The 8,187-nt window shown below is 42.4% G+C and overlaps 1 pseudogene across 1 annotated transcript in view; it reads left to right on the top strand.

Moving 5' to 3' along the window:
* The window catches only part of LOC102874252, an 87,613-nt pseudogene that overhangs the window by 12,216 nt on the left and 67,210 nt on the right, over positions 1 to 8,187 (top strand). Inside the window, exons 4-5 of the transcript XR_438964.1 lie at positions 912 to 1,026; positions 1,889 to 1,960. The product of XR_438964.1 is annotated as an uncharacterized LOC102874252 (transcript). The remainder of the gene's footprint in view (positions 1 to 911; positions 1,027 to 1,888; positions 1,961 to 8,187) is intronic.

Raw genomic sequence — 8,187 nt, 5'->3', positions numbered from 1 at the left:
TTGTTTTCTTGATGTTGAGCTTCAATCCATATTGAAGGCTGCAGTCCTTGACCTTCTGCAGCAAGCACTTCAGTTCCTCCTCAGTTTCAGCAAGCAAGGTTGTGTTACCTGTGTAACATAGATTGTTGATGAGTCTTCCTCCAATCCTGATGTCACATTCCTCATAGAGCCCAGCCTCCCAGATGATTTGTTCCACATACAGATTGCAAAGATAGGGAGATAGGACACATCCCTAGTGTATTTTCCCAATTTTGAACCATGCAGTGTTTCCCTTGCTCTGTTCTGATGACTGCCTCCTGGTCCAAGTATAGGTTTCACATAAGCACTATCAAATGTTCTGAGATTCCAGGAGATGGAATATCCCTTACTTCAGAAGGCCAGTTAGAAGATAAATCATTGGGCCTTGCTTAGTAAGGAGAATAATCATGTAGACTCAAGAGTTAATTCTGGTATATATAGGTACAAATAGGATATATGGAAGAAACTGTTGGGAAGCAGGAAAAGATGTTTATCATTATGCATGAAATCGAAACTCCCTACTAGAAAATTCACTCACAAGGTAAGGTTCTGTCCAGGAAACTACATCTGGCTCTTCATAAATTAGTAAAAACGGTGTTCTTCTTGTATGCCATAGAGTTGGAATCGACTCATAGCCAACCCTCCAGCGGGTTTTTAGATGCAGTAAATTGTATAGGAGGAAATGGCCCATCCTTCTTTGATGGAGCAGCTGGTAGATTGGGGTTACAGCACAGCTTCTTATCACTAGGCTACCAACCAGTTATCTGCTTATGTTCAAGAAAGGGGAAGGAAATTACAAGGTATAAAATTTTAGTTTCCCTTTAAGGCAGCAACACCAAAATACTTCCTTGGCTGGAGCATCCCGCTGTCCATGACTTCTCTTCCACCTCAAGGTGTGAGAAATTGAAGACCATGGAGGTGACTTCTGTAACCATACAGCTAAAGAGGAAACCAGTTTCCCTTGAAAATAGTACCTTCCCCTGAGGAGGATCCTTAACCAGCTAATGGGTGAATTACTCCCAAATGAAAACTAGCAGAGAGAATCAGCAAACAAAATCCTTAAGTCCTACCTTGCCTAGGCTTCAGTTACCCCTCTGTCACTCCCGTGCTCACACTCACCTCACTCTTTACCTAATAGTGTGTCCTCAGTCAAGTCATAGAAATCAAGGGGGAAGCAGTTTTATGTGTAATCTACCCTTAGGTCCATATTTAACTAAAAAGGATCCTAGAGAAGTTAAGTCACTTGTTTACATTAGAAGGTAGAGTAACTTGGAGAGCTCTGGTGGCCTAGTGGCAAAAAACTGTTCTACAATTTCCAAATGCACGCGATTTGAATCCACCTCTGTTAGTTCCTCCTGTGCCAGTCAGGTCTGACTCGACAGTACACTACAAGGGGGGCGAGGAAAAAGGTAGAGTAACTAAGCCTCTCTAAACTGGAATAGTCCTACAAATAAAAGGAAATGCCTTTAATATTTATGTAAGGAAAAGACAATATAAGCCACACTATTCCAAGAAAGAAGACAAACACAAGGTCTCTATCTCCAGACGATAATTCTGCCTTGCTCTGTATCCTTAACACATTCCATTCTTTCTGGCCCTTCCCTATGCTCTTCTTCATATCGTGAGGTACATATTATCAGAGATGGGGAGGAGAAAGGACTATGCTGAAACCTAGACCACTTGCTCTTACAAAACCAAGAGATCATTTTCTGGTTAAATCAGGATAGGGTGAAAAGTGAAGCCATTGTTCCTTCCCTTCTCTTAGTTGACATCCTAGACTGATAAGTTTACCAATCCATGGTACTCTGGTGGCCTTTAAGAGGGCAGGCTGGAAGAGGGAGGGTGATTAGCATCTAGCTCCCTACTCTAGCTTCTCCCACGAATGAATGTGATGCTTCTGAGACTGCTCATCCTAACTTTGTCCTATTGGAAGATCGTAAGAGTATTTTTCCCAGGATTCTGGGTAGAAATCTACTTGACAGTAATGAGTCTGAATTTTGATCCAGAATAGTCTGTTTTTGAGGAAGGTCACAGATACCTGCATATCTCTAGGTTGAATAAAGATGAATGACAGTTGCTGTTTTGGTTCTAAAAAGTTGAATATTGCTGGGGAAAAGATTGGGAATTAAGGAGGTTAGAAGGAAGGTTAAGGATCAACATTTCTTTGGCGCTCTGGTGGACTGGTGGTAAGTGTTAAGGAATTTCATGGTCAGCCCAAAGGCACAACATTGCAATCCACCAGGTGCTTCATGGGAGAAGGACGAGCAATCTCCTCCTGTTGATTTACAGCCTCTGAAAACCCACTGGAGGGTCAGCTACAAGTTACTTCCTACTGGACAGCACATAACAACAATTCCCAAGCTAAGGTTACCATTATGAAGTTTGGCCAGAAATAAAAATGTGGAATCAGGGAGAGGGAGAGCAGTTGTAAAAAAAGGGCAGGGAAGCACAGGTCCTTGGCTAGTCTTTCCACAGAGCTGACTTGTTGGTGTCTCCAAGAAGTCTGTCCTCCTCCTCTCCAGAGCCTAAGTAGAAGAGATCCTGCAAACACTTCTACTCTTTCACTGCTGTCCCCATCTCCCTCCACAAAAATACAAAAAAAAAAAACACCCAACCTTAAAAGGAAGATAATCTGTTTTTAGAAAAAAGTATTCTAGCTAAAACCTGAGGCTTAAAGAAGACTTTGAGGTTGTTACTCTTACTTTGTCAACCTTGTTACCTGGCTGAAGTGGCCATGCCAGAAAGGGAGAAAGATAATGAAGTCTTTCTCACCCTGAGAATGGCTAGAAACGAGTATGGAAGGCCAGATAAGCAACTCCCTTATGCCTGTGTGCACTTGACCTGGAACTTGTGTTCAGAGGAACCAGTCTTGCTTGTTTGTTGCTGTCCTTCACCCTTTGGCATTCCCCTTTTTGGAAAATGCAAGTTATTTTCATATTAGGGAAAATTAAACATGTTACAGGGTATACGCATTATCAAAAGATATAAACTGATGCATACCAAACCAAACTATAGTGACTTAGGTTATCTCTGCTTGGGTCAAGAGTTGACAGAAGATTGGGAGAAGGGATTGCAGTTTACTGAGGACATTTCAGTTCCTCCTACAACCTCAGCAGAGCTTTGTCCAGACTCTTCTCCTCTTACCTTTGTGCCTTGACTGTGGTTCTTTGTGACAACATGCATTGGATGATTGTAATATTGAACAAAAGACTTGCTGGAGAGATCTGTGTTGTGTGGTAAGTTATAAGTGTCCTGGTGTTGATGAGTATAAGAATCACTGGGGTGTTAAAATTGTATGTTCCTGGGTCTCACAGGATCACTAGGGTGCAGGCTGGGGAGCCTGGTAATCACCATTATAAACACACTCAGTGGAGTCTGGGGGCTTTGGAACTCATACTTCAGGGGTTCCTTTGCTTTCTCTGAGCGGGAGAGCTGGTTCCCTGTAGCAGCCTGGCAGGCATCTGAGAGGAGAGAGGCTGTAACCTCTCCTGACATGACTAGCTCCCTCTTCCTTTCTCAGGGTTCATTTCCATTCTGTCCCTTCCAGCACTCTGCTACTGACGTCAGGAATTTGCAGTCATTAACTATGAAGAAGAAGGAAGCAGAATGCCAGGCAGAGAAGTGGGAGACAGGAGTCAGAAGTAGGAGTGAAAAGTACCTCTATGTGAGGCGTGATCAGTTATTTCAAGAGTAGATAATGCAATTGGTAGGTTTCTGTGTTCCAGTGCCTAACAATGGGAATTAGAAACCATTCATTTACCAAGTGAGGCTATCCCTCCTGTGTATCCATGCTGCCTAATGTTGTGTGTTATTAGGTGTCAACTATGACTCACAACAGCCCTGTGAACAACTGATGTGATCCCTACTCTGTCATGCACCGTCCTCACCACCTCTGAGGCTGTGATGTGCTTGAGCCCATTGTTGCAGTCACTGTGTCAGTTCATAATGTTAAGGATCTGCTTCTCTTTCTCTCCAACTTTGCCAGCATGATGGTTTTGTCCAGGGACTGGCCCCTCCTGATTACATGTCCAAAGTAGGTGAGACAATTTCACCATCCATACCACTAAGGAACACCCTGATTGCCCTTCCTCCAAAATCGACTTTTCTTCTTTTGGTAGTCCATGGGATATTCATTACTCCACTCACAATTAAAAGGCATTGATTCTTCTTTCATCCTTACTCATTGTCCAACATGCATAGGAAGTCATTGAAAAGACCCTAACTTGCATCAGGTGTACCTTGGTCTTTAAACTGGCATTATTGCCCTTTAGCACTTTGGAGTGCTGCCTAATAGGAAGTATATTTCTTTGGTAAGGAGGAAGATGTGCTAGGAGCCCTCCTCTCTCCATCACTCTCATGATCTGTCCCACATTGACTCCCACTAACACAGATGTGTTTTGAATGTATAATCACTATTACTTCTGTACATGGACCATCAGGCATCTCCCTTTAGCCTCCAGGATCAGGTCTAGCTGGCTTTTTTGGTTGTTATATACCAAACATATCTGTGTATAGAGTCCTGTCTTCTGCTTCTAAGTTTAACACCACTAGCCTTTCTAGTCTCTGCTTGATGCAACTGACTTGGGGCTTGAAGAAGACTGGAAGGAACCCAACATGCAGAGGGATGAGTAGGTTGTTAGGGTCGGGTTCACAAACAAATGAATCACTTTTCACTGAGACCTCAGCTTGTTGTCAGAGCACAGGAGAGAAGTAGAAGGAAGCGACTTGTGAGCCAAAGGACTACACCTCACAGGAGTCTATATGCAGGTGCCAAAAGCGTAGTGAGCTTGCAGACAGGTGGTGGGAAACCCACTTCATGAGTGGTTGGGCAGGTGAAGGACCAGGAACCTTTATAGAGGCTCCAGGTAGGTGCAGGTTGTGAACGCACAAAGAAGGGGCCCCCTGAGGCCTGCCCCAAGTGGCTGGCCTCCCACTGCCTCCTGAGAACTAGGCACTGGTGAGCTTCTACTGCCGCGTGGAGGACTGTTTCGTGCAGTGAGTTGATGTGGAGTTTGGCAGCAATCAACATAGTGTTTGAAACAATGGTAGGGGATCTCCTTCATGTTGCCCTCCAGCCACAGCAGCTGCAGCTTGGCTTTGAGCAAGCTAAGTGGCCTCAACTGCCAGCCGAATGGCTCAGCGGCCCCTCTAGGAGACTAATGTTTACACCCCTTCCCTTGGTCTCGCCACAGTGAACTACAGCCAGAGCTGCATGGCCAGTGTACATTCCTCCATCCTATGCTGACCTTGGCAAAGCTACCAGAGATATTTTCAATGAAGAATTTGGTTTTGGGTTGGTGAAAGTAGATGTGAAAACAAAGTCCTAAAGTGGAGTGGAATTCTCAACATCTGGTTTATCTAATTCAGACACAGGCAAAGTTACTGGAACCTTGGAGACTAAATATAAATAGTGTGAGTACTGTCTGACTTACACAGAAAAATGGAATGCTGATCACACTCTAGGAAACAGAAGTCACAATTGAAGATCAGGTCTGCCGAGATTTGAAATTGACATTTGATAGCACCTCACCAAACATGGGAAAAGTGGTAAAATCAAGTCTTCTTACAAGAAGACATGTATAAACCTTGACTGTCCTGTTGACTTTGACTTTGCTGGACCTGCAATCCATGGTTCAGCTGTCTTTCATTATCAGGGCTGGCTTGCCAAATACCAATTGCCCTTTGACAGTACCCAGATCAGAGCTGACAAGGAATAACTTTACTGTGGGCTACCAGACCGGGGACTTACAGTTACACATTAATGTCAATTATGGGACAGAATTTGGAGGATCAATTTATCAGGAAGTATGTGAAGATCTTGACACTTCAGTAAAGCTGGTTTGGACACAAGTACCACTGCACTTGTTTTGGTATTGCTGCTAAATATCAGTTGGATCACTCTGCTTCCATTTCTGCAAAAGTCAGCAACTCTGGTTTAATTAGAGTGGGCTACACTCAGACTCTGAGGCCTCATGTGAAGCTTACATTGTCCACTCTGGTAGATGGAAGAGCATTAATGCTGGAGACCACAAATTTAGACTTTCGCTAATTTGGAGTTGGAGGCTTCATCTGACTGAATAAACCTCTGGGAATGGATATTAGAAGATTTGGCCTTAATATATTTCCACTGTGATCGGCAGGCTTTCTCCCACTCCCCTCATGATGGTGATCAAAACAAAGGACGATCTATTGTGCAACAATGAATGAATATTGAAAGAAAGAGAGAGAGCGAGCAAGCAAGCACACTGGGGAAGGGGGAGGGAGGAAAATGTGCAACAATTTCTGTAGACTTGTGTTAAAATCACAATTAAAATTAATTTTTTTTATAAACACACAAAGGATGAGCTAAACAAGAGCTGCATTTTAAATATTTAGACAGCTACGTATTTCTAGTTGAATTGGCTGTCTTGTTACCAGTGCTGCAGCTGTGCAGTCATCTCTACATTATTTGAATGTGTTTAACTATTCAATGATAATGAAATAGATCTTTATGAAAACTGCAATTGTGTACATGTTTGTTTATATGATCCTTTTAACATTTGGTATTGCCATTGAATGAGATGTTTTTAAGATGAGGTTAAAAATATTTTGTTAAATTCAACCATCATTAGAAATACTTTTAGTATCCCAAAACCTTATGAATTATGAATAAATAAGCATATATAGTTATGACTTTAAATATTTGTAGAGTTAAGAATTTGCCAGCTAGGGTCAAATCTCCCTGATATCTAACCAATACTTTTTTTTTTCTGGTAAGCATTTTGCTCTTTACCTATATTTGTTTCATGGTCAGGCTATGTCCCACACACTTTTTTTCGGCAACAATAAAAATTAAGAGAATTGGAGGGAAGTGGTGAAGGAAAGTGTGCACCTCTGATCACCTACAGTACTGGAGACCCTTTGTCTTTAGTTGTTCTTCTCTGTTCATCCGTGGCCTGACCTGCACACAGCACCAGAGGGGTTTCTGCCAAGGGCAGATAGTAATGAGCAGGGAGGCTCAACCCCTTTCTCGACTTTAGAAGGGTGTCAGGCATAGGATTTGTAGGAGCCCACTTGCCCCAGTACAGAACTAGATTGTGAATCTCATCCAGATGGACTGTATTTTGGGCTTGACTTTCAGTCCTAACCTTGGTAGTGGAACAATAATAATATACTCTGATGGCCTTGCCCTTAAGGAGTTGCATGGCTCAGCCAGCTGTGCCTCTTTGGCAGTTCAGATCCACCAGCAGTCTACAGGAAAAAGATGGGTAACCTGCTCCCATGTGCTTTACAGCCTTTGAAAACCCACTGGAGGGTCAATTATGCATCAATTCTGACTTGGCAGCAATGTGCCGAGTTGTTGAACAATGGTCAATAAAGAACTGGTGCCTTTAAATTGTGATGTTGCAGAAAAATATTGAATAGACCATGGATCACCAAAAGAACAAATGCATCTGTCTTAGAAGAAATGCAGCCAGAGTACTGTGTGTTGTCAGAAGAGGCCAGCTTTTTTTTTTAATTATTATTAAATTGTATTAGTTTTAATGAACATTTACAGAGATTTTGGGTTTTCATTCATTCATTGTTGCACTGTTTTCTCTACCCTCCTTCCCAGTTCGTTCTTCTCCCCCCCCGCGAATGTCTGTTTTAATTGTCCAATTGAAGAGGCCAGCTCTTAGAGAAAGACTTCACACGTGGTAAAGCAAAAGTCAACAAAAAGAGAAGACCCTGAATGAGACATGGATGCACAGGGTACCTGCAACAGTGTGTATAAGGACAGCTGAGATTGAGGATGGCACAGGGTTGTGCGGCTTAGTTCTGTTTTACATAAAGGCACTAGGAGGGAACTCCAGGACACCTAACAACAATAATAATGCTCTTTAACCTTATGGAGGGCATTCCCGTCTTCATTTATTAAGCAAATATTAATTTTATAAAATGTATCCAATATTGTGCTAGATTTCATTAAAATTGCTGTCTATTGACTAATTAGAAACAAATGAAAAATGATTAGAGCAAAGTGCCGTGACACTTTTTCATGGCAATGAAGTTCATGAAAAACAAAGCAAGTGAAGGGAGGTTGAAATTCTAGCTGTGGCTACAACCAGGAGAAGATAACATAGATGAATGGGACCTTCTAAGACTCAAATCCCTATGCACATCCAAAAACTTCTCCAGTAGGGTAAAAAG

This window comes from Elephantulus edwardii, unplaced genomic scaffold (assembly GCF_000299155.1).
Source record: "Elephantulus edwardii isolate Elephantulus edwardi_28Jun2011 unplaced genomic scaffold, EleEdw1.0 scaffold00184, whole genome shotgun sequence".
NCBI classification, from domain to species: Eukaryota; Metazoa; Chordata; class Mammalia; order Macroscelidea; family Macroscelididae; genus Elephantulus; species Elephantulus edwardii.
This window is presented reverse-complemented; position numbering and strand designations above follow the sequence as displayed.